Genomic DNA, 27,124 nt, shown 5'->3' on the forward strand with positions numbered 1-27,124 from the left:
AGCATGGAAACTGCGGTCAGTATCATGGAGGAGAATTCTCTTGGTAAGTAGGATGGACAGTACTTATCATCAGATGTTCCAGGTTAGGAGAACAAGAATGCAACAAGAGCACTATGTCTGAGCACCACAAAGAGCTTATTGTGAAACGCAGACCACACCTGTTGCCTTTTCTGAATCAGCAGTTTTGTCCAACTCGTGCATAGGTGTTAAACTCAAGGCCCATGGGCCATATCCGGCCCGGCGTACAATTATATCCGGCCTGCGAGATCATTTTAGATGGATCTATTATTTTAATTATTAATGGCCCGGCGATATGGAGCCTATGATTGTAAGTTAATACCAATCATAAAAATAATGCTTGCTCAGCAGTCTTCCTCATAAGAAATGGAATTTGTGAAGTGAAACACTTTGTAGTTATAGCAGAGACTGAGACACATGAGAACAGGCTGAAAAAACGGAGGCAATGAAAGCCGCGTTCGCACGCGCCCGACTGATCCGGCCCACATGAAGCTGCATTTTGCCCAATCCGGCCCGTGACTTAAAATGAGTTTGACACCCCTGAACTAGTGGATCAAGAACCCTTCTACCTCGAGTGCTGTATTCAGCATGTCCAGAGGGAGCCATGTCTCTGTGAAACAGAAACTGCAGCAATCACTCACTTCCCTCTTATACAGCAATCTTGCCCTTAGCTCCTTAATCTTCTTCTCCAGTGACTGTGTGATGGTTGGAGGAAGTTTAATACCCCATTGTTTTAGTCTTCCCTCCTTCTGGCCAGGGTGATGGATCTGTGTTCGCTTTAAAGTGTCGTACAGTACTTGCATTCCTGAGTCATGTCTGCTGAGTTCTTCAGGAGTTGCTAGGTTGTTTAGATGTTACTTAGAGGGAACTTACAGGCTGCAGACTGCAGAGATAGTAGTTCAGAGAAGTAAATCAAGAAGTTTTGTGAGCTCTACACAAAATGTCACCATGTATCGCCAGCATCATCTTGAACAGGAGCCACCTTCACGAAGTCCCACAACCCCTTATGACCCTGTGATTTCAGCCGGCGTGAAAGCCCCCTTCAGCAAGATGAACCCACGGACCAGGTACCTTGCTGAGTACAGACGACCTGTGCTGATCCACTGGCTGGAACGTTCACTGATATTTTTATGATCTCTCGCCTCACCAAACTGAGGTACCCACCTGCTTTAAGCAGGCTTCATTATATCGGTGCTGAAGAGGATAATGGTAACCTGCCTCAAGGTACTATCATCGAATAGTACTTGCATCCACTGTGATTTGAGAAATTGGTAGTTTAACATTTCAGCTCCTGCCTGGGGAGTAACTTGGATCTGTTTCAATTTGCCTCCCATCGCAATAAGTCAACAGCAGATGCCCTTTCATTGACTCTCCACTCCATGCTGGAACTTCTGGATAATAAAGGTGCATTCATCAGGATGCTCTTCATGAACTACAGCTGTGCATTCAACACCATCACCCCCTCAAAACTAAACAATAAGCTCCAAGGCGTTAGCTTCATTACCTCCTTGTGCAACTGGATCCTTGATTCCCTCACTGTAGACTCTAGTCAGTTTGGATTGGCAACATTTCCTCCACAATCACCATCAACACAGGTGCACCACAAGGCTTTGTGCTTGGCCCCTGGTCTACTTGATTATCCTTATGACTGTGAAGATGAGCACAGCTTCAATGCCATACTTAAGCTGCTGATGACACCACTGTCATTAGCAGCATCAAAGGTATATGAATCTGCATATAGGAGGGAGATTGTGAGGAGAGATTGTTAGCCTTGTGAAATGTGGGAGGACAGGGAGACTTCAAATGTCTGACAGCTATGCCATGTTTAAGTTGCTGACAACGGTGGTGATGAATCAGCTTAGAGGAGGGAGATGAAAAATCCAACTGAGTGATGTCAATGTCAGCAAGAACAAGGAGCTGATTATTGATTTCAGGAGGAGGAAACTGCAGGTCCATGAGCCAGTCCTCATCAGGAGATCAGAGGTGGAGAGCATCAGAAACTTCAAATTCCTCAGCTTTATCTTTTCAGAGGATTTGTCCTGCACCTCAGACGTAAGTGCCATTACATAGAAGGCATGGCTCTACTTTCTAAGAAGTTTGTGATGATTTAGCATGTCATCTAATACTTTGATAAACTTCTATAGATGTTTGGTAGAGAGAATGCTGACTTGTTCCATCATGCCCTTGGACAGAAAAGCCTACAAAATGTAGTTGATACAGCACAGTCCATCACAGGTAAAGCCCACCCCCCACCATTGAGCACATTTACAAGGAGTCACAGGAAAGCTGCATCTATCATCAAGGACCCCCACCATCCAGACCATTCTCTCTTCTCACTGCTGCCATCAGGAAGAAGGTACAGGAGCCTCAGGTCCTACACGTAAGGTTCAGGACCAATTGTTTCCCCTCAATATTCAGGGATAATTTCACTCGCCCCAATATTGAAGTGATTTCACAACCTATGGACTCAAATTCAAGGACTCTAATACTCATGTCCTCAATATTCATTATTTATTTATGTATTTATTATTCTTTTTTTAATATTTGAACAATTTGTTGTATTTTGCAAATTGGTTGTTTGTCTTTGTTGTGTACACTTTTTCATCGATTCTATTGCGTTTCTTTGTATTTACTGTGAATGCCCACAAGAAAATGAATCTCAAGATAGTATATGGTGACATTGATAAGAACTTTACTTTCAACTTTGAATGTTGTTTTCATGCAATATTCTGTAATAATTCCAGTAACTTAGATTAGTGTGAGTGAGGGCATTAGCTTTACTCTGTATTTTGTGTGAAATTAGCTGATCTGAATGTGTTGAGGAGGATGGAAGTTACGTCAGTGTTCTGGAAAAACACAGATACCTTTCCCACTCCTGAACATCTTCAGTGGGGGATTTCATTGTGCAAGGTCTCCAATGGAAAGGGTGAGCAGCTTCTCATTCCTGGGCTTCAGCATCTCAGAAGATCTATCCTGAGCCCAACATATGAAGAAGCCATGCCAGCAACTCTACTTCATTAGGAGTTTGAGGAGATTAGATATGTCACCAAAGACTTTTACAAATTTATAAATTGCACTGAGGGTTGGTCTTTTATTTTTATTCTTTTTCTTCCTTAATTGGGTTCTTTCAGGTTTCTTACATGGTGGCTACCTGTGAGCAAATAACTCTCAAGGTTGTATAATTTATACATTCATTGATAATAAATGAATTCTGAATCTGGAACGTACAGTAGAGAGCATTCTGTCCTGTTGTATCTCAGCCTCAATGTTGCAGCTCCATCAAAGGTACAATCCTCCCATCCAGGACATCACAACCATTGAGACAGTGCCTCAAGAAGTCAATATCTGTCAATAAGGACCATCACAATGTGAGATGTGCCCTCCTCTCATTAGTATCATTGGGAGGGAGGTACAGGAGTCTGAAGACCCACAGCATCTTCCTCTCATCCAGCAGACTTCTGAATGGTTCATAAACCTATGAACACTACCTCATTAATCCTTTTTCTTGAACTGAAGTGGGACCAATGTCCTAGCTGGGAAATCTGCTTTTTTCAATGGGGGGATTTAAACAAGATTGGGGTTATTGGGGAAATGGGTGAAGAGACTTGAGACCCTAAGTGCAGGTGGAAGACTCTTAAGAAAAAAAGGTCATATTAAGAGTCCAAGGAGAGCATGTTTCTGTGAGGGTGACATCAGGTTCAGGGAATCCTGACTGATGAGAGATATTGAGGCTCTGTCTGGTCAGAAAAAAAAAGAGGCATCGTATTTTAGGCAGCAGGGTACAAATAAATCCATTGACAAATTTAAAAAAGAGGTTGAATAGGCTTAAGAGGGAATTCAGGTGGGTAAAAACAGGATCTGAGATGTATTTGGCATGCAGGGTTAGTTCTCCATTTAAATTCACAGTGAAACAATGACTAGGGAGAAGTAAGGTACCCCCGAAGACCATCAGAGCTGCCAGTGAGTGGCAGCAGATGACTGAGATTTTTAAAGTCTATTTCTCTTCAACTTTAGTAAGGATCATGGAAACCTGAGAAAAGGGGTAAATAAGTAACATATGCATATTACAAGAAAAGAGGTATTTGCAGCCTTGTAGTGCCTTAAACTGGGCATATCCCCACAGCCTGGCCAAATAATCCCTGGTCAGGGAAGAAATTAGAGAGGCCCTTGTAGAATAATTCGCTTTATCATAAGTTCCTGAAAAGTTTCAGTAGATTGGAGGGTGGTGAACGTTGTTCCATTGTTCAAAAAGGATAGCAAAGACAGGCCAGGGAACTACAAGCCTGAAAACTTGATTTCAGTTGCAAGGTAACTACTGGAGGGAATTCTAGAGGATAGGATGTCCCGTCACTTGGATAGTTAACGCTTCATGAAGAATAATTGACATGGCTTTGTGAGTGGGGAGCGATTCTGACAAATCTTTTGGAGCTTTGCAAAGAAGTAACTAAGGGGATTAGTGAAGGTAGAGCAGAGCACAGCATATGGGTTTTAATAAGGTCTTTGACAACGAACCACATGGCAGGCTAATCTGGAAGGTTTGATCACATGGGATTCAGGGGAATCTAACAAGGTGAATTTAGGATTGGTTTGATAGGAAGCAGAGAGTGATGGTTGAAGGTTTATTCTCTAACTTGGAGTCCTGTGGGTAGTAGAGTGTTGCAGAGATCAGTGCTGGGTCATTATTACTGTAAATAATTTAGATATGAAGGTACATGGCATGATTAGTAAGTTTGTTGATGATACTAATTTAGGGTGTCTTGTTGGTGAAACGGGTTAGAATGAATTGCAGATAAATCAGTTCGGGAGATGGTCTGATGATTTGCAAGTAGATGGTCAAACCAGGATTGGACTTATACAGTAAATGGCAGAGCACCGATATGTGCTGTGGAGCAGAGGGACCTGAATACAAATGCACAATTTAGACCATAAGATATAGGAGGGGAACTATCAAGTCTGCTCTGCCATTTCAACATGGCTGATCCAGTTTTCCTCTCTGGCCCAATCTCCTGCCTTCTCCCCGTATCCCTTCATGCCCTGACTAATCAAGAATCTATCAACCTCTGCCTTAAGTATGCATTAAGACTTGGCCCCCACAGTTGCCTGTGGCAAAGATATCCACAGATTAACACTCTTTGGCTAAAGAAATTCCTCCTCATCTCCATTCTAAAAGGATGCCCCTCTATTCTGAGCTTGTGTCCTCGGATCATAGACTCTACCACCACAGGAAATAAGCTCACCACATCCACTCTATCAAGGCCTTTTACCATTCGATAGATTTGAATGAGGTCACCCTTCATTATTCTGAATTCGAGTGAATACAGACCCAGTGCCATCAGACACTCTTCATATGACAAGTCATACAATCCTGGAAACATTTTCAGGAGCCTCTTTTGAATATTCTCCAGTTTCGGCACATCCTTTCTAAGATAAGGGGCCTCACCAGTGCTTTATAAACTTTCAACATTACATCCTTGCTTTTGTATTCTAGTCCTTTTGAAATGAATGCTAAAATTGTATTTGCCTTCCTCACAACAGACTCAACCTGCAAATTAATCTTTAGGGAATTGTGCATAAGGACTCCTAAATCCCTTTGCACGTCAGTTTTTTGTGTTTTCTCTCCACTTAGAAAACAGTTAACCCTTTCATTTCTTCCACCAAGGTACATAACCATACACTTCCTGACACTGTATTCCAGCTGCCACCTTTTCCCCCATTCTAATCTAAGTCCTTCTGTAGTCTCACTACTTTCTCAAAACTACCTGCCCCTCCACCTATCTTCATGTCATCTGCAAATTTTGCAATAAAGCCATCAATTCCATCATCCCATGACCTTTAAGGTAAAAAGAAGTGGTCCCAACACAGACCCCTATGGAACACCACTAGTCATCGGCAGCCAGTCAGAACAGGCTCCCTTTATTCCCACTCTTTACCTTCTGCTAATCAGCCACTTCCTTATCCATGCTAGAATCTTTCCTGAAATACCATGGACTCATAGCTTGTTAAACAGGCTCACGTGTATCACCTTGTCAATGCTTTCTGAAAATCCAAGCACACAACATCAACCAATTCTCCTTTGTCTATCTTGCTTGTTACTTCTTCAAAGATTTCCAATGGATTTGTCAAGCAAGATTATCCTTTGAGGAAACCTTGCTGACCTTTTTATCATGTGCCTACAAGTACCCTGAGACCTCATCCTTAATAATCGACTCCAACGTCCTCCTAACCACTGACATCAGACTAACTGGCCTATAGTTTCCTTTCTTCTGCCTCTCTCCCTTCTTGAAAAGTTGAATGTCATTTGCAATTTTCCAGTCTTCCAGAACCATTGCAGAATCTAGTGATTCTTTAAAGATCATCACTAATAGCTGCACAATCTCTTCAGCCACCTCTTTCACCCTGGAGTGTACAACATCTGGTCCAGGAGACTTGTCTAACTTAAGACATTTCCCCAAGAACCTCCTCTCTAGTTATGGTAACTTCACACACTTCATTCCCCCCGGCAGCTGGAACTTCCACTATCCTCCTGGTGTCTCCCACAGTGAAGACTGATGCAAAATGCTTATTCAGTTCATCCGCTATTTTGTTGGCCCCCATTTCTACCACTCCAGCATCATTTTTCAGTGTTCCGATATCCACTCTCGCCTCTCTTCTACACTTTATGTATTTAAAGAAACTTTTGGTATCCTCATTAATATTATTAGCTTACTTTCGAATTCCATCCTTACCCTCTTTTTGACTTTTTTAGTTGCCTTCTGTTGTTTTTTTTTAATAAGATTCCCAATCCTCTAACTTTGCACTAATTTTTGCTCTATTATATGCCCTCTTTGGCTTTTATGTTGACCTTGACTTCGCTTGTTAGCCACGGTTGTGTTATCTTCCCTTTAGAATACTGTGGAAGGCCACATTCATAATAAATTGATGCGCCATCTATAACTCTCAAACGATAGGCTTTTATTAGCTGCAAGAAACCACCACACAACATCCTGGAGACTGAGGGGGGAGCAGTGCCTCCAACTGCCTTTATACAGGGGTCTGTGGGAGGAGCCACAGGAGCAGTCAGCAGAGGGGCGTGTCCAGACAGGTGTATGTAGTTCACCACAAATACTTCTTCCTCTTTAAGATGTATTGGGAAGTCCATAACAAGAGGACACAGATGCAGTATAAGAGGGGAGAGATTGATAAGAAACCTGAGAGGTAACTGCTCTGCACACATTAGGTAGTGAGTACCTGCAATGTATTGCCAGAGAAAGTGGTCAATCCGAGTACAATTGCAACCTTTAAGCGGCATTTGGATAAATATATGGAGGGGAGAGGCTTGGAGCACTATGGGCCAAATGCGAGCGGCTGGATGTAGCAGGGAGAATTCTGTAGTTGCACAGAAGATTTGGACCAAAGGGCCTTTTTCCATGCTGTATTACCCTGACTCTGTTAGACTATTTATTTGTTTTGTAAATTATAGTAATTTTTACATTGAAAAGCTGTAAAACAACAACTTTCATGTCATATGAGTCAGTGATAATGAACCTGATTCTGATTCAGGAAACTCTTGTGAAAGTGACCATGTCTGGACAGAAAGGTGAAGGTGGGGAAAGGATTATTGTAACATCCTTAAGGCGAAGTAGTCACTAATGCTTTAGCAAGAATTCAGAAATAAATAATTGTACTTTCACAAGATACTTGAGAACAGTAGTGATTTGTCACTAGCAGTCTTGTGGGCTCTTTGAGTAAGACTGTTAATACAATATCAGAGGGTGCAGAAAATGGAAAGAAAAACTGCTGTTATGTATTTTGCCTTTGAAGAACACTTTCTAGCAGAAACTATATATTTAAGAGCTAAAAGTCCTCCCTCGCGTAATATCAACATAAACAGAATTTGTGGCCATTTTTTTCTCACAAATACTGAACATGAAAGTTTTAGTCCAGTGGTTAGTTCATATCTTTTAACCTCAGGAGTAATTTTAACATTTGAGAGAAAGTAAAAATATAGTAGAGGCCATCAGAATGTGAAGCCCCAAGCTCAAGAACATTTTTCTTAAATAATATAGAGCAATAAGAAATATATCTACAATCAATGGCTTACATTTACTACTCATGGAACATAGGACCACCTGGCTGTAACCTGAGCCTATTCTGTATTTCATCAAAATCTATGATCTACCTCCATCTACAAGGAGAAGAATTACAAAGCTGAAAGGTTAGTTTACCGACAGTAACCTCTAACCATGTGTCTGATAACAAGGCCACTTAAAAATTTTGAGATACAAGATTTTATGATGTTCTGAGTCAACTTTCACTCTCATAATGACTTGAATTTATTAAACTAATGAACTCCTTAAGGAAGAATAGATCACTAACCTGCCAGAATACTAATAGATATATGCAAAATTATGCCCTACCAAGTAGTATATCCTGTGTGAGAAATTCTCTACAGTGCATCAAACATTCATTATTCACTGCAAACCTATATAATGCTAAACCTCTTTGGCAAGGCTCTATGTGTTGTCTGGATCAATGTCTTTTTTAATAACATTATTACCTAAGTGCCTGGTTTAGAAACTGCAGTAGACCAGAGGAATCGGCCTATTAGCCAATTTTCCAGTAGGAACATTTGCAACTCCATCATTCTTCATGGTTTATTTAATATTTCAGTGATATTTGAATAATATTGTAAATATATTGTTAGATTAAGCATTCATTGTTCATTTAAATAATTAATGCAGATTATTTGTCAAAGTATGTCAATGGCATACGTTATCACACCACCATTTTATCAGTGCATGCCTCACTAAAGTAAGAACGAAAATAGATTTCATATGTTATTCCCAGCTCAGTGGGTTTTTTTCAATTAGTTTTATGTTTTGGAGTTAAAAAACATTACAGTCGCAATGAGCAAGATTTAAGACAAACCCTGGACAACTAAAGGAGACATTCAAGATAAACCAAATTGCAGAAAGGTGTTCTAGTTTTTTTAAAAAGTGCAGGACATGGTTTCCTTGGAAGAGGAAAGTTGATCAAGTTTAAAAAGCAGCAGAGAAATCTCTTTGCACTTGTGTGGTGTTTGCTTCAACAGTGCATAAAGGTGCTAATTTGTTGAGACTGGTTCTACAAACTCACCTGAGGTTGTTTTCTTTTAAGTAATCTATTTAACAGTTCTCCCTTTGGTCCTTCCTCCACTCTCCTCGACTTCTCGAAGTCCAGTGCACTGGTGAGGTTAGCAACCAATATCCACCTCAAGCTCTTGTACCTCCACAACTATCTTTATTGCATGCTGTTTCGTGGTAAGAAAGCCAAACCACTATCCCAGTTTCACCATTCACACCACAGCTGCACTATTGATGCCACTTTTCATTCCAGTGCTTCTAATGTGCCATTCTTTTCCCTCAACTGCAGTTTCTGTCACTGTAAGCAACCGGGTTCTCAGTAATGCCTGTTGCTACACTTATACCCTCACTCTGCCTTTCATTCAGAACTGGGATGAGCTTCCCTCTGTCAGAAAATTCCACTCAGAGATTTCCACATTCAACAAATTTTCCAGCACAGTCTCTGTTTCATCCACTTTCAGCAGTTTAAGAAAAATCTTCCCTTTAGGAACTCGTTCTCATTTCCATCTCCAGCAATCTTCACCTCTTTTCCCATGAAATACAAAGAAGTGCATTTCTTCCTGTGCAGTTGCTGGAGTTATGCTGCCCTTTTGCATCCTCCTGTCACACTCTCCATGAATCCCTTCATAAAGAAGCAAATTGCTTGAGCTTCTTTCCATTTATCAACTATTCATTGCGATCGATATGACCTTCTGTCTGCTGGAGATGCTGGACATTGATTGTGAGTGGATTGTGGATCATCAACATTTAGAGAGCAAGCATGAAATTGAACCTCGATTCACCCATCATTATAACTCTCCAGTTCATTCTGTTCCAATGAGGTTCAAAATAAGCTCAAGGAACAACACAGTTTCACTAAGAACATTATAACCATCCAGACTCAGCAAAGCACTGAAATATTCAGCATTTCCAATACCTTAATTTCAAATTTCCATCATTCATAGTGATTTTAGGTAATTAGATTGTGAGACAGCTTCACGAAGCACCTTTGTTCCACCCGCCACCAAAAGCAGGATCTCCAGTGACCACCCATTTCAATTTCACTTCCCATTCCCGTTCCAACATTTCAGTCCATGGCCTCCTCTACTGCCGAGATGAGGCCACACTCGGGTTGGAGGAATAACACCTTATATTCCGTCTGGATAGCCTCCAACCTGATAACAGGAACATCGATATCTTGACCTTCCAGTAATTTCCCAGCCCCCCTTCACCATTCCCCATTCCTGTATCCCTCTTTCACCTTATCTGCTTACCAGCCCTCTGGTATCCTCTCCTTCCCTTCCTTCCATGGTCTATCAGATTCCCCCTTCCCCAGCCCTTTATCTCTTTCACAAATTAACTTTCCATCTCTTTACTTCACCCCTCCCTCCTTCCTGGATTCACCTATCACCTCCCCTTGTACTTGTCCCTCCCCTCCTCCCACCTTCTTAATCTGACTTCTCCCTTTTATCTCCACTCCTAATGAAGGATAGCAGTCCAAAGCATCAACTGTTTTCTCTGCCATAGGTGCTGCCTGACCTGCTGAGTTTCTCTAGTGCTTTGTTTATTTTCTGTCCTCTTGGCACCTTCCTGCATCTGGTACCATCATCACTTTTGTCAAAATATTTCTCCTGTCTTCCTCTCCTTCACAAAGTCCCTCCCTTCTCTTCTCCTTTCTTTACCTTTTAAAACACATTTACCTCTAACTTTTGCCAATGCTGATGAAAAGATATCACCATGAAATATTAGTGGTGTAGCTGTCTAAGGTTCTGAAAGTAAGAGAGGTAAACTTGTTTTAGACCAATAGAATGTTTGCCACAAAAAACCTTTAGTTGAGTGTAATGGACTGTATCACTATCCTGGACCACCCTTGCACATAGTCCTCCCTCTAGGACTGAGAAGGCAGCTCACCACCTCCTTCTTGAGGGTTACTAGCGATGGCAACTAATTGCTTGCTCAGCCTGCAAAGACCACATCCCTTGAATGAATGTAAAAAACAAGCTAGACTGGAAGATACTTCATGAAAGCCAGAGAAAAAAAGCAGATTTAAGAAGTTCCTAAATACAAAAAAGGTATCAAATAAATACATATTTGAATAGATCCCACAAGATTTTTGTATCTGAACTGAAAGGTAGGAGAAAAACAAATATAAGAATAAATTATAGCATGTTTTCTTTGAGTGGAAATAGACTTTTGCTGTCAGTAGTATGAAGGAATTACAATTTTACAGTACCCATAATAAAATTTATGCATAAGAAATTTTTTCGTAGACATTTTTCATAATCTATAAACAAATGACTTTGATGTAGATTTTAGTAACTTTGGTAACCATGCCAACATGGAAACATTCAGCAAATAATGATAAATCGCTTTGAGACTCTATTTCTTCATTGTTAATATCTGTTCTAACAGATCATTGCTGTTTACTTTTCTAACATGATTTATTTTATATTTGTTTATATTAAAATTAATTTTCATTCTTTAATAATTTTTAAAAATGGTTCAGTATATCCATATGTTATTTATTTTCTTTATATTTGCCATCTGCTTGCAGAGTGTGGTATTGTTAGCAAGTGTTCCAGTGCTTGTAGTGTTCATTCCAATTCCTAATTGACTTGCAGAACAGTAGAAAATAGAACAGACCACACAAAATTACACTGGTGACTAAGAACAAAGATTCTGGAGTGGTCCTTTCAAAGACGGAATTATATTCTACTTTGTTAACTTTATTTTTTAACTAAGCAACCATAGCTTGCATACGTCATTAGCAAATCCAGCATATGTGGTTCATATTGAATTGCTTCTGAACTGAAGAGGCAGTTCAGTTGTGACCACATTGGTAAGTCTGGTGTCACATGTAGGCACATAATCAGGTTTTCATTTAAGAAGGACTGTGATAGATCAGTTGGATTTTTATGACAGCAGTAGTTTTATGCCCTTCAATCAAGATTTTATTTAATTAATTATAAAATGAGTTTTCAATCTATGGAGAAATATGAACCCTGTGGACATTTGGCTGTAGACTAAAGGTTTTCCCACTCTAGCTCTTACTTTAGTATTGTATTTAACCATTTGGTTTACACATTAAAATCATGCTTGTTTCTTTGCTTCTGTCCTGAATGGGCAGTTGATTTAATGGGTACGGTGAACTAGGATGGTACTAGATGTCAAAGAAGCAGTGGATTTGAATGCTGCATACGGAACAAGAAAGGTCTGATTCTGCAATGCAAACTAATGTTGATGTTATGATGTAAAGTTCAATCTTGTGTGCTGCTCATTGCAAGAAAACTCAAAGTTGGGTTCAAAAAGAACTTGTGTACCATCTTGTTCCAACTATTGCTGATTGAAATTCCATCGATTGCATCTTCAGCACTGTTGTCCACTGTTGTTAGTGGTGTACATGGATATGTACACCTGTATGTTAATGCAAGTATCTAATCAGCCAATCATGTGGCAGAACTTCAATACATAAAAGCACGTACACATGTCAAGAGGTTCAGTTGTTGTTCAGACCAAACAGCACAAGAGGGTAGAAATATGATCTAAGTGACTTTGACCATGGAATGATTGTTGATGCCAGATGGGGTGGTTTGAATATCTCAGCAACTGCTAATATCCTGGAATTGTCACACACACAACAGTCTCTATAGTTAACACAAAGTACACTGCAGTTGCTGTGGTCAAATCAAGACGTATAAAAAAGCTGGGTGAACTCAGCAGGTCAGGCAGCATCCGTTGAAAGAAGCAGTCAGTGTTTCGGGTTGAGACCCTAAAGAAGGAGGGGGAAGGGGCGCTATAAAGAAGGTGGGGGAAGGGGGGAAAACCAATCAGAGGAAAGATCAAGGGGTGGGGGAGGGGATAGGCAGGAGAGGTGAAGAAGGAATCTAAGGGGAAAGCACTGCCTCGGAAGACGGTGGAGGCCAATTCTCTGGATGCTTTCAAGAAGGAGCTAGATAGATATCTGATGGATAGGGGAATCAAGGGATATGGGGACAAGGGATAGTGAATGATCAGCCATGATCTCAGAATGGTGGTGCAGACTCAAGGGGCCGAATGGTCTACTTCTGCACCTATTGTCTATTGTCTAAGGGTAGTAGAAGAAGGCAGAATCATGAGAGGTGATAGGCAGCTAGAAGAGGAGACAGTGAAGGTGGGATGGGGGAAGGGAGAGGGAGGGAATTACCAGAAGTTGGAGAATTCGATAGTCATACCAAGGGGGGCTGGAGACTACCAGACGGTATATGAGATGTTGTTCCTCCAACTGAAGTTTGGCCTCATTATGGCAGTAGAGGAGGCCATGTATGGACATATCAGAATGGGAATGTGAAGCAGAGTTGAAGTGGGTCGCAACCGGGAGATCCTGTCTGTTGTGGCAGATGGAGCGTATGGGCTCGACAAAACAGTCCCCCAATCTGCGTCGGGTCTCGCCGATGTAGAGGAGGCCGCACCGGATGCAATAAGTCTCGGTAGTTTACAGAGAATAGTGTGAAAAACAAAACAACACCCAGTGAGTTGGAGATCTGTGGGCAAAAATACCCTGTTAATTAGAGAGAGGTTAGAGGAGAATGACCAGACTGGTTGAAGCTGACAGGAAGGTGACGGTACTGAAAAAACAACATATTCCAACAATGGTGTGCGGAACAGTGTCTCAAAGTGAAAAACACATCAAACCTTGAAGTGGATTGCCCGTAGCAGCAGAAGACCACAAATATTCACTCAATGGCCACTTTATTAAGTAGCCATAAAGTGGCCCCTACGTGCAGATTGGGATAGGCTTTGATGGAATTTACTGATCAATATTTTAGAAGGAAAATTAGGCAAATGCACAGCAAAATCCCTTGGTGACAATGGAGAGTGTCTGCCTTTCAATATTTCATGCAGTTTTTGAAATTTCTGCAGTTCTTGGACTCAAAGACACCTGAAGCCAGAGAGGCTTCTGGATGCATAAGCTCCAACACTTTTTTCAAGCATTGATGTCACAACTATAATAAATTTTTAATGTAGTTTTCATTATTCACTACTTCTACAAAATCTGTTTCATACTGTATTCAACTGAGAAAAACCTTTTGAAGTGAAACTCTTCTTTTATGATAAACATTTAGAAAAGCTTCTTTCTTTGTTTAGCAGTCATCAACTCAGTGACGAAAATCACAAGGAAAGCACTCTATTTGCAGTGACGTAGGTGCATTCAAAATGATGCTTCTGGCTCAAAACTAAATAACCCTTCCGGGCCTAAACTCAGACAGATGAGTAGTTGGAAATGAGCAGCTTTAGTATGAGCTTGTGCAAGTGAAACACTCGCATCATACAAGTAACAGATCCTGGCACTTCAGTAGAACCCCAAGGGTATTGTTAGTTGGATTTGGGAGTAAAATCTGCTGCAACTGTTTTTGATAAATGAAGCCAGTTGACAGCTGGCAGAAAGCACAAAGAATCTGGATGTTGGAAGGTGTAAGAGTGTCCCACAAGTTCTCACCAAAGAAAGTAAGATTCTTTAGAAACTTACAAGTTATCCATGAGATAAACTTGGAGCTCGATATCTGACTCCTAGTCAATCCAGCAATAAAAATGGATGCAGACTTCAGCTGCATTTAGCACGCAAGCATGGATTTCCAAACTTCCTGGAAACTGCTGTGAGTTAAAAACCCAGCTACACTTCCTCTCCTAAAGGTGCTGAGGAAGGTTATAATTATAGCAGGTGTTCCAACCTTCCTTTTTTTTAACTTAAGGAACTCTGTGTAGCATTGTGAACTTTGAATATCTGCAGGCTGTGTGAGCACTGTGAGTTTAGATTGGGGGGCGGGGGGGAAGGTTGCTTTGTTACAATTCTGGTCTGATCTCACAGAAATAACTCTCCAGCAGAGTTCTTTGGACAGCTACTAAGAACAATAGTTATTTTTCCCATTCTAAATCTGTCGTATGGAGGTAAGTGTACAATGTCACCAGAAGCCTGATAAGGTGAGATAACACGGCACAGAGCAGGACTCTAGCATGGAAGGTTCCCACTCTGTGTGGTTCAAAATACACGTGTATATGTTTACCCACCATCAGATTTTGATAATGTGGTAATGTGGACTTAATGTCAATCATAGCCTCAACCTGGTGTTGTGGTTGAAATTTGTGCCACTGCATTTTTCCACATGTTCACAGGTTGCTTTTAACTCCTCAAAAACAAATTCTCAGTCTGAATCTTGTTTAATTTCCAGAGTGAGGCCGTGTCATCATCTCATATTAAAACAGATTAATCAGAACACAAAAGAAGCCAGATAAGTATGGGAGGTAAGAAGCGAAAGGAAGATGTTCTGAATGGTGAAATGCAAAGTTTGGTGTTGGGAAGATAGGTGAAGATGAAGCTCAGACATGCCAAGGCTAAATGCTCCCACGGGCCTATTGGCCAGGTAGGCCAGTTTCTGTGCTGTAGATTCTACCTAAATCTTTCTGAACCTGCATCATAGGCACCCTTTGACAAAATATTTAAGTAGATTGCATGGATTAATAATTACAAGTCTTGGCCCCTTCCTTTCTTTCTTTATACTATAGTCAGTACATTATGCAAGAACACCTATAAAGTTGAAGCTTTTTAAGATGAATATCCCAACATTTGGAAATGCCTGTTAACTGATTACTATTGCTGTCTTTAATATCCTTCAACTTAATAGATACAGTTATTTGTAATCCCTTCTGCCCCTTCCCTGTGTCTGATTACTTAGAAAGTCCTACAATTTTCAATAAGACAATGGACATCATTCAGTCATGTAGGTCTTAATAAGCTTCAAACATAATGTAATTTAATACTGCAGTTCAGTAGATAAAGTTTTGGTAGTTGGGTAAACTTTTAGTATCAATACAAGGAAAAGCAAACACTCCGCCATTAAAAAAAACAGTCAATTCAGTTAGTTACTTTCATCATCCTAAATATTGTTCTCCAGAAACTTGTAGAAGATGTCCCAAATTTCCAGAAATTTGCCAAGTTTGTTTTTTGTGATGTAGCTTATCTTTTCTAGAACAAGATAAGAAGTCATTCCTTTCAGCCATTGTGAGAATCCACTGGTTGTTGGTTCCTTCCATGAATAGGCTATGCAGTGTTTGGCTTCCAAAAAACAAATATGAAGCAGAGACCTTACATTTTTGGAAGTTACAAACCCTTTGGATAAATGTTCAGAATACATCATTTAAGATCAAGGGGCACCTTTTTTCCAATAATCTGACTAATCAAATCCAGCACCTTCTTCCAGAAGCAGATTATCCGGGGGCACTCCCACATACGATGGAACAGAGACCCCTTTCGGTGATTACATTTAATGCATGTGTCTGGAATGTTGGGGTTAAAGTGATGCAACATGACTGGAGTAATGTACTGTCTGGTTATCCATTTGTATTGTAGATCACTCCCCTACTTGGGTCTCAATGGAATCCCAGTGGATCAATATCCCTCTGGAACTATATATGTATTAGCAGATAAGAAAAAAACTGGTCAAACAAACTAAAAACCCCTTCTTAAAAAATACAGTAATGGTTTGGCACGATGCTTTTGCGAATTTGGGAGAGGCATGATGGTTATCCCAGTTTACTCCTGCCTTTGGTGATGACAGCTTCCAGCCCGGCAGAGCAGACCCTGCTTTTAAAACTTAGTCGACCCGAGGCATTGCTGAAGTGCCTGATCTTTATAATGGCAATACATTTACATCATTTTTAAAAATACCTTCAGTCGTGAAGTTTTATTATGTCCAGGCAAGGTTATAGTTTGAAGCTTCCTCCTTTATCTATCCTAGAAGACATCACTCTGAAATTATCTGAAACTCGGGGGCATGTGTCTGTATTATGATTTGTTTGCAAGTAAATTCTAAGAGTCATAAAATAACATACTACAAGCGTGGGGAACTAACTTGCATGAGAATCTGTCAGAAGCTTGTTCCCTAGTTCAAACCCAACCAGCGAACACTCATTATAAATTACTACAATACAAAGAGTGGTGAATTTAGTGTTGCACTGTGCTTTCCAGCCTGAGAATGAGAGAAGACAGCCTAACATGCCAGCATTAGAACTTCACAACAGTGCACACACATACACTTACAAATGCACATTTCTAAATTGTGTGCCAAATATTTGTGAGCATCTAATGCACGGTAAAATATTACAGTAAATCCAGAGCAAGTACTTTGAATAAAAGCTCAAAATAAAGTCAGTGGTAAAATTTCATATCATTTGTGACATATAGAAACCATTCATGGTTGTTTTGAAGTGCTGACTCTGGCTTTTGTAATATGGTTAAAAAATGCTTTGTTCAGCTACCGAATTTCCCAAAATATACAGCTTCATTTTATATTGTAGGTTTCATTATATGAATTAATATTACAGTACTGTGCAAAAGTCTTCGGTACATATTCAGTGCCTATAAAAATATTCACCCCGCCCTCTCCCCCCTTGGAACTTTTCCTGTTTTATTGTTTTACCACATTGAATCACAGTGGACTTAATCTGGCTTTTTTGACACTGATTAATCGAAAATGCTTTCGTGCCTGAGTGAAACCAGATCTCTACAAAGTGATCTAAATTAATTACAAATATAAAACACAAAAATAATTCGCTTAGAGAATCAGAGTGGACAGCTATGTGTGGAGCCGAAAGAGATGGGGGAGATTTTGAACAATTTCTTTTCTTCGGTATTCACTAAGGAAAAGGTATATTGAATTGTGTAAGGTAAGGGAAATGAGTAGAGAGGTTATGGAAACTATGACGATTAAAGAGGAATAAGTACTGGTGATTTTAAGGAATCTAAAAGTGGATAAATCTCTGGGTCCTGACAGGATATTCCCTAGGACCTTGAGGGAGGTTAGTGTAGAAATAGCAGGGGCTCTGACAGTGCTTCTCCTTATAGATGCTACCTGGCCTGCTGTGTTCCACCAGCATTTTGTGTGTTGTATCAAAAACACACCATTCCTACTGTGAAGCATGATGATGGCTGCATCATGCTGTGGGGATGCTTCACTGCAGCAGGCCCTGGAAGGCTTGTGAAAGTAGAGGGTAAAACGAGTGCAGCAAAATATAGGGAAATCTTGGAGGAAAACTTGATGCATTCTGCAAGAGAACTGTGACTTGGAAAATTAGTTTTCCAGCAAGAGAGTGAGCCCAAGATAAAGCCAAAGCTATACAGGAATGGCTTAAAAACAACAAAGTTAATGTCCTGGAGTGGCCAAGACAGAGTCAATCCAATTGGGAATTTGTGGCTGGACTTGAAAAGGGTTGCTTACTCAAGATCTCCATGCAATCTGACAGAGCTTGAGCACTTTTATAAAGAAGAATGGGGAAAAATTGCAGTGTCCAGGTGTGCAAAGCTAATAGAGATCTATCCACACTGAAGGCTGTAATTACTGCCAAAGGTGCATCTACTAAATTCTGACTGAGCGTGAGTAATTATGCAATGAATTATTTTGTGTTCAATAATTTTATTACATTTAGACCAAATTTAGAAATTTATTTTCTCTTTGACGCAAAAGAGTCTTTTCTGTTGATTAGTGTCAAAGAAGCCAAATTAAATCCACTATGATTCGATGTTGTAAAACAATAAAACATGACAACCAAAGAGGGATAAATTTTGTTTTGGCACTGTGTATATAGTTAGGGCGCCAAAGACTTTTGCACAGTACTGTCGTAATTTTATGTATTACACCGTACTACGACAAAAAAAATTCATGACATCCGTGAGTGATGGCAAACTTGATCCTGATATGGGTCTCTATTGTGAACTGAGAGTGGGAAGGGAGCAGAGAGAGGGGAATCTGGTAGGGAAAAGGAGAAGTGAGAGGGGAGGGACCAGGAAGTACCAGAGAGGCATTCTGTAGTAATCAATAAACCAATTGTTTGGAATCAAATGACTTTGCTTGGAGTCTTAGGGCTGGGTGTGTCTGCATCCATGCCACCTCCCTTCCCTGTACTCCTTCTCAGCCACCTGTTCCTCACCCCTCCAGCAGCACTCCACCCTCGTCGTTACCAACATCCTTTGCTCCTGCCGGACTTAGAAACTGACTCTCTGCTCCACGTTGACAATTTCAGTACTGTGCGAAAGTCTACGAGACACCCTAGCTATATGTACATGCTTAAGACTTCTGCACAGTACTGTATTTATTCATTACTGACGGATATAATCAGTTACTTGTTACAGTGTATCTTTTCACTTTCTTCCACAAAGATTAATTAGGTTGTCTAAAATGCTTCTATTTTACCGACATTTAATTGTTACAGAACTAAATCAGCTGTAAGAGCAGCTGGACGTCATGTAGATGCCACTGCTGAGCTGTTCCTGTGAACAGCTTCAGTCCCAGCAGCAGGAATTGTGAATCAGGTAATGGTTCCCACAGCAAGAACTGTCAGGAGGTAATAGTTTAAAGTGAAGAGGTTACTGATGTAAACTATTTCTGCTGTCAATAATATTAACCTGCAGACAGGTCTGGAGCTCGAGTTTTAAACTTTATTAATCCTTAGGACCTTAAAGATGTTGGAATCAGGACCTGAGCATTAAACCTGCCACTGATATCTCGCCAATTATAAAGCAAATGGGTTGTGTAAAGCACACAAGTCACACAACTTGCTTTTGTTCCTCTGAAATAACGGATAGTTCTGCTGTCTCCAGGAATAAACTTGCAGCCTGCTGACACCATCACTTTCTATTGATTACACAAGACCTTCCCCGCCATTTACCTGGATGTCAGCATTTGGCACCTTCCAAACTCAAGTGGTGGTATTTTGAGGAAGTCACCAGGAAAATTGAGGAAAGGAAAAGGCAGTGGATGTTATCTATATGGACTTTAGGAAGGCCTTTGACAAGGTCCCATATGGGAGATTGGACAAAAAGGTTCAAGATGATGTCATAAATTGAATCAGACATTGATTTCATGGAAGAAGCCAGAGAGTGGTGTAGAGGGTTGCCTCTCTGACTGGAGGCCTGTGATTAGTAGTGTGTCACAAGATCGGTGCTGGGTCCATTGTTGTTTTTAATCTATGTCAATGATCTGGATGATAATTTGGTTAACTGGATCGAGAAATTTATTGATGACACCAAGATTGGTGGTGTGGCGGACAGTCAGGAAGGCCGGCATTTCATGAAGAAAGACTTTGAAGCTTTTCTTTCCTATTTTGGTAACTGGATGCCTTTCATTTCAAATAATTTTCCAAAATTAAGTTTGTCTTTTAAGTCAACATGTTTGCAGCAGAAGTTTTTGATCACAATATAAATTGATAAATTGGTTATTTGAGTCATCCAACAGAGAACCAGACTGAAATGTTTAAGGGGAACATGAGAGGGAACTTCTTCACTCAGAGGGTGGTGAGAATGTAGAACGTGTTGCCATCACAAATGGTGGATGTGCATTTGATTTCAATATTTATCAGAAATTTGGGTAAGTACATGGATGGGAAGGGTATGGAGGACTATGGTGCAGGTGCAGATTAATGGTTCAGCATTAACTAGATGGGCCAAAAGGTCTGGTTCTGTGTTGTATGACTCAAATAACCAATTTATATTGTGATCAAAAACTTCTGCTGCAAACACATTGAATTAAAAGACAAACTTAAGTTTGGAAAATTATTTGAAATGAAAGGCATCCATTTACTAAAGTAAGAAAGAAAAACTTCAAAGGCTTTCTTCATGAAATCAGCAAATGAAAAACAACTTTTGAATGAGTTAATCAACCAGAGATGGACCTACTCTCTCCCATCAGTAACCTCGTTAGTGACATGCAGGAACTGGTGTTAGCAAGGCCGCCTACTGAGCCATTGCCCCAAGCAATCATACCAGTTCAATTTCCTTCCCTCCAATTTGAGAGCTGGGCACAGTCTGGTGGGCAGTGTGAATTTGACTTGGGAAAGATGTGGTACCAAAAGTTAGGTGTTATGTGAAAGCGGTATTGCTGCCCTGGGGCTTAGGGCTCAGTATCCACAATAACATTGAGGTCCATCGGTGGGGGCCGTAACACATGCACAAGGAATACTGGGCTGCGGAATGTACATGAATGCCTTAAAGAGTTGCTGCCTGCAGGAATTAATGCAGTGAGCTCAATAGCGAAGGATCGGGTGAGGCTGGACCTCTTTAAGAAATGGTGCGGCAGCTCATGTGTCTGATAAAAGATTAATGCAATTCAAGAGACTGGCATGAGTGCACAAGTGAGTTTACAATGGTGAGGAAAGATTGTGTTGCTTCTGGCTATGAGGAGTTTGTACATTCTCCCCATGACCCCATGGGTTTTCTCTGGGTGTTCCCATTTCGTCCCACTTTCCAAACGACACACTCATCAGGGTTAGTAAGTTGTGGGCGTGCTGCTTTGGTGCTGGAGCCATGGCAACACTTTCAGGCTGCCCTCAGCACACCTTCAGGCTGTGTTGGTTGTTGACTCAAATGGTGCTTTTCACTGTAAGTTTCGATGTACATGTGACAAATAAAGCTAATCTTTAAACCTCTTTAATCTTTATAGTTGTATGTTGCTTGACATTACTGAGCAAGTCCTGAGCTCACATGCACAGAAGGACCAAAGCTGTCTTATGCAACATGCACAATCATATTTTGCAATCAGGCTTTTAATTAAATTCTTTTCCACAATGTGTAAACCTGATGAAAAATTTCTAGGTTTGATAACTTGTCATAGTGAAAGATTCCGTTCTAACCCTTTTGTACTATTGCACTAAAGGTACAAAAACAAAAGCTGTGATTTGCTTTGTAAAGGTCACACAAAATTTATTTGCAACAATAATTCAGGATTGAAGAATATATTCCTAACTCAGCTTGGAAATGAATGCACTAAATTTTCCACGCTGACAGGTATTTGGCAACAGGAAGACAAATGAATGTGCACAAATATTTATCACACAGACTGCTGCGGCACTGAATGTATTCTTCAGCTGGGAAGTAAATTTCAACTGCAATTGAAAGCTACATCTTGTTTTGCCTGACAGGTTTTATATTCCAGTTATTCCTAGTGTCTTACTGTGCTGGTAAAGGAACCGAGTCCACATTAATTTGCCCTAGTGACATTTACACTGCTGTCCCATTAAAGGGAGAGCCTGTAGGAGTTGTCAGTGTATAGCAAGTGTGTTTGGAGGCTGAATGCTAAACAAAAGTTATTATCTCTTCTCCAAGCCTGCTTAGGTCTGTCTATTCAAGCAATAGCCAGAATAAATTAAATTCATTAGCCTTCTATTTGGCAAATCTAAGACAAGATTCCAAAACAAGCCTGAAACAGATTCTGTATCTCTTTGCCTGCTGATGGTGGGTTTCAAGTCAACTCCCCAAATTATACAGCAAGACCTCTGCTGTGATAAATGGCAGCTGTCTAAATAGTGATAACCATCAACCCCTTTACTAATTTATATCCTCTCAGTTTTCCAGTTTTTACCTAATAGCCCTGAATCTTACTGGGGTGTTATTCCCTGGGCAAGGACTTGCATCTGGTATTTCACTCAAGCATTCAAGATAATTGATAACCCTCTTTTTATGCATCGAATTCGGGTGGGTACATTGGCTTTCATTGAAATATTTCAACACAGTGCTTCCAGAAACCAGCGAGGGTCCCTGCAACATTTACTGATACTAACCTGGAGTTGTGATGAGGCCAAGTTTGTTTTCTGTAAAGTTAATGATTAATCAAATGTTATAAATGATATGCGGTTAAATTACACAGTCCATAAGACCATAGACATAGCAGCAGAATTAGGCCATTCAGCCCATCATGTCTGCTCCGTCATTCTATCATGGCTGAATTATTATCGCCTTCAACCCCAGTCTCCTGCCTTCTCCCCCTCATCTTTGACACCCTTACCATCAAGAATCTATCAATCTCTGCTTTAAGTATATCCAATGACTTTGCCTCCACAGCTAGCTGTTGGTGGACTAACCAGTGGTGCTCAAAATAATAACCATTTCTAAGATTTTCAAAAATTTTTTGCCTGTACCTTCTCCAGACTGTTGATCTAAGTGAAAATTGTAGGGTACACTTGACAACCTTGTCACCCCTGCCCACTGCCACCTCAGTGCCTCTTTTGAAGCTGCAACACAATGTACCGTCTATCTGAGTTCTGATCACCTCTGTCTTGACTCCTATTCTGATCATCCAGCTGTCTCTGTTCTCCCTTCATCCCCATCCACTACTCTCTTGACCTGATTACATCTCCTTCCCTTTCAACCAGCCATTCAGGGATTGCCTCAAATGATGCATCAAGCCAAAATTCAAATTCAGTCATGTGCAGGGGTTGTTCATGGTGCCTGAAATAGTTTTTTTTTCTGGTCTAGCAAATTTGATAGGTGCTCAGACCTCTCTTCATTAATAAAAGTGTTGTAAACATTTTCACAGTCTTCCTTCAAGTTGTTCAGAGGTACGTGGTAAGATGGTGAGGTGTCTGGTGAAAGAACAGAAAATTGTGGGAGCATTTGGAAACAGATATGCGTGATATTCCAATAGGATCCCGGCTGAGAGCAACAGGAGATTCTTCGGCAAAGCATTTAAAATAGTGATGACGAAACAAATTGGTGTTACAGCATTAATTGCCGTTCCTGTGGTAGAGAGCATTGCCAGTTGCTGCCTTACCTTGCCCCCACTTGTGAAGTTAGTCCACTTTACCGGTACGGCAGGCAACACGTGGCCGGTTGATGGTGCAGTGACATCCCCACCGGACTTCAAGGTGAGCAGTCCCGGATTCCTTGCATGCTGGGTTGAGTGTCAAGCTAACAGTTCATCCTTTAAAAAAAACAGACAAATGTGAAAGAAGTGGCTGCCCGATGTGCCTCAAGGGTGTGGAGAGGAGTAACAAGGTAACATCAAGCAGAAGGTTTCTATGTGTCTTCAAATGTTCAGTAGCCTTTTGGCCCATATTCTGTCCGGCTGCTCTGGAGTTGTAGTTCCTTCTGGTAACAGGTTAGAGCTCAACTCAAATCCTTCTGAGAACATGCTCTTCACCCAATTTTCTGGCTTTAAATCCCAAGTTGTCTGGTTTCACCATCAGCAAGTGAATTGACCAACTGTATGCCTTGAGGGTGCACAGTAGCAGGAAACTGGAGCATCCGATGGAAATCGAATTGGTCACTTGGGGAGTGGTGCTGTTTATGTAGAACTGTGCAAAGTTCAGGACCGGACCCATATCACTGGAACTACGGGACTGCACTGTGCCATCCTAGTATTTTACTTTGTGGCATGAAATAATTTTTCTTTGATAATGTTCTCATGTTTCATGACATTGAATGCACCATAGACATTTAACTTGGTCATTCTGCCTCTCGTTATCCCCCTGCACAATGTTTCACTTTTGACAACTAATCGACACGATCATGCACTAGCCATGTGATCTGTCCTGCTCCACATCATCAAAACCCACTCCCTTTGATGATATAATAACAGAAAGGATCCTTTTGGAAAATATTTCTTTTGATTCATTTCTATATCATTCCTTTATCATAAATTTGATGACCTGGTTTCATTTTCCTTTTAATCTCCCTTCAGCAAGGGGTGTACATGGGAGGAAGGGAAGGAGGAAAAATGAAAAGCTTATTAGATGCTGAAGGTGAGGCTTTTACTTTAAAAACCTGTTCTGCCATTTTCCTCAAGTGAGCCAATTCACCAAAAAGTTTATAAAGTTTATTTTAAAAAGTTCTCCCAGATTCTGCTAAAAATACATGCCAGTATTATGAATATGACATGATATTGTGAAAAACTGTGCGAAAATATACATTTAGCTCATTTTTTGAACTGGTGCAAATGATCATGTATCCCTTGTGAAGTAATAGTAGTAATACAGCGTAGATAACATCTACTGTATGCAGCACTACACTGCAATGATACTCGATGGATTCTGGTTAATTGGGCCTTCAGTTAATTGGCAGCCACTTATTTGGAACAACTCTTAAAGAACAAAACCTCATCAAGAAAATAGCCAGGATTTCTTTCATTTATTTGGCACACTGTGCCACTTAATTGGGACAGGAGACTATTGCCTAGCAGTTTCTCACTAGTGTGCTTTTATATGGCCTTTAGATACTACAATGAACTTAGGCTCCTCCCTAGGCCTAATATGCCATAGCAAGAATGCCATAATCTTAATCAATAGATCTACTGCAACCCCAATTTTAGTGCAGTCATGCATCAAGCAATGTTTTCTCATTCGTTCTCATTGCATTGCTGTCCCTGAAATCGAACAGGCTTTCCACTAGAACATAGTTAATGTACAGTCAAATATTGACTTCCTCACCAGCAGACCATTGTCAGTGTGGATCCGATGTGACACCTCCTCCTCGCTGACAATCAACACCAGCACACCTCAAAGACACGTGCTTAGCCCATTGCTTTACTCTCTCTACACCCATGACTGTGTGGTTAGGAGCCGCTCAAACACCATCTGTAAGTTTGCCAATGATACAACTGTTGACAGAAGTTCTGGTGACGAGGTGGTGTACAGGAGTGAGATAGCTCAGCTAGTTAAGTGGTGTCAGCCTTGCACTCAACGTCAGTAAGACCAAGAAATTGACTGTGGACTTCAGGAAGGGGAAGTCGTCATCGAGGGCTCAGCCGTGGAAAGGGTGAACAGTTTCAAGTTCATGGGTGTCAACATCTCTGGGCCCAACATATTGATGCAATTACAAAGTAAGCAGGACAGCAACTACATTTGATTGGGAGTTGGAGGAGACCTGGTATGTCACTGAAGACTCTCGCAGATGAACCGTGGAGAACATTCTAATTGTTTGCATCACTGTCTGCTGTGGAGGGGCCGTGCACAATATCGGAAAAAGCCACAGAAGATTGAAAAATCAGCCAGCTCCATTATGGGCATTAACCTCCCCAGCATCAAGGACATTGAAACTTCAAAAAGGCTAATAGTATCCTGACAGTAAAGGTTGAATGACCCCAGAAGGTGTGAAGCAATTCCAGGATCTTTGAAGCCAGCTCTTTCACACATGATGAAGTTCAAAATTAGGTAAATCCATCAAATTTCTGCTTTTGTTATTGAACCAACATCAGTGTCCTCGTCCTGGCTAATATTTTCAGTATCAAGGATTTAATTGCAATTTTTCAAACCTCATCTTTCCGAAGCAGGAACTTTTGTATGAGCTTCATTACAGCAATAAATTACCAGTTGAACAAATAAAATAGAGGATAGAAGATATTTCTTTGCATCGTTTCTGAAACTGTAAGTTCATTGAATGTGGAGTGAGAGGGCTTAGGTGGTAGCGAGGTGAGCTGAGGTAGGTTTACCTGTGTTAGTTGTGGACAGGAAGAATGTGTGTGAGGCCGATCTTCTGTGCTCAGTGTCAGGTGTGGGAAGCCCTGGAGTCTCCCAGCCTCCCAGACGGCCATATCTGCACCCAGTGTGTCGAGCTGCAGCTCCTGAGGGACCGTGTTAGGAAACTGGAGATGCAGCTCGATGACCTTCATCAGGTCAGGGAGAGCGAGGAGGTGATAGAAAGGAGTTATAGGCAGGTGGTCACACCGGGGCCATGGGAGACAGATAGGTGGGTCACAGTCAGGAGGGGGAAGGGGAAGAGTCAGGTACTAGAGAGTACCCCTGTGGCTGTACCCTGAACAATAAGTACACCTGTTTAGGTACTGTTGGGAGGGACAGCCTACCTACTGTTGGGGGGGAAGCAACAGTGGCTGTGCCTTTGACACAGAGTCCGGCCCTGTGGCTCAGAAGGGTAGGGAAAGGAAGAGGAAGGCAGTAGTGATAGGGGACTCTATAGTCAGGGATTCAGACAGGCAATTCTGTGTATGCAGGAAAGAAACTCGGATGGTAGTTTGCCTCCCAGGTGCCAGGGTCTGGGATGTTTTAGATCACGTCTAAGATATCCTGCAGTGGGGGGGAGAACAGCAGGAGATCATGGTACATATTGGTACCAATGACATAGGTAGGAAAAGAGAAGAGGTCCTGAAAACAGAGTACAGGGAGTTAAGAAAGAAGTTGAGAAGCAGGATCTCAAAGGGAGTCATCTTGGGATTACTTCCTATAACATCCGACAGAGAGAATAGGAATAGAGTGAGGTGGAGGATAAATGC

At 41.0% G+C, this 27,124-nt stretch overlaps 1 protein-coding gene and 1 long non-coding RNA gene across 3 annotated transcripts in view; one reads left to right on the forward strand and one right to left on the reverse strand.

Annotated features, from left to right (window-relative positions):
* The window catches only part of LOC132400631 (sodium/potassium-transporting ATPase subunit beta-1-interacting protein 3), a 511,218-nt gene that overhangs the window by 367,435 nt on the left and 116,659 nt on the right, over positions 1-27,124 (forward strand). The window lies entirely within an intron of this gene.
* The window catches only part of LOC132400640 (uncharacterized), a 154,020-nt gene that overhangs the window by 104,722 nt on the left and 22,174 nt on the right, over positions 1-27,124 (reverse strand). Inside the window, exon 2 of the long non-coding RNA XR_009514324.1 lies at positions 23,672-23,821. This is a non-coding gene — a long non-coding RNA (uncharacterized LOC132400640). The remainder of the gene's footprint in view (positions 1-23,671; positions 23,822-27,124) is intronic.

This window comes from Hypanus sabinus, chromosome 1, assembly GCF_030144855.1.
Source record: "Hypanus sabinus isolate sHypSab1 chromosome 1, sHypSab1.hap1, whole genome shotgun sequence".
Lineage (NCBI taxonomy): Eukaryota > Metazoa > Chordata > Chondrichthyes > Myliobatiformes > Dasyatidae > Hypanus > Hypanus sabinus.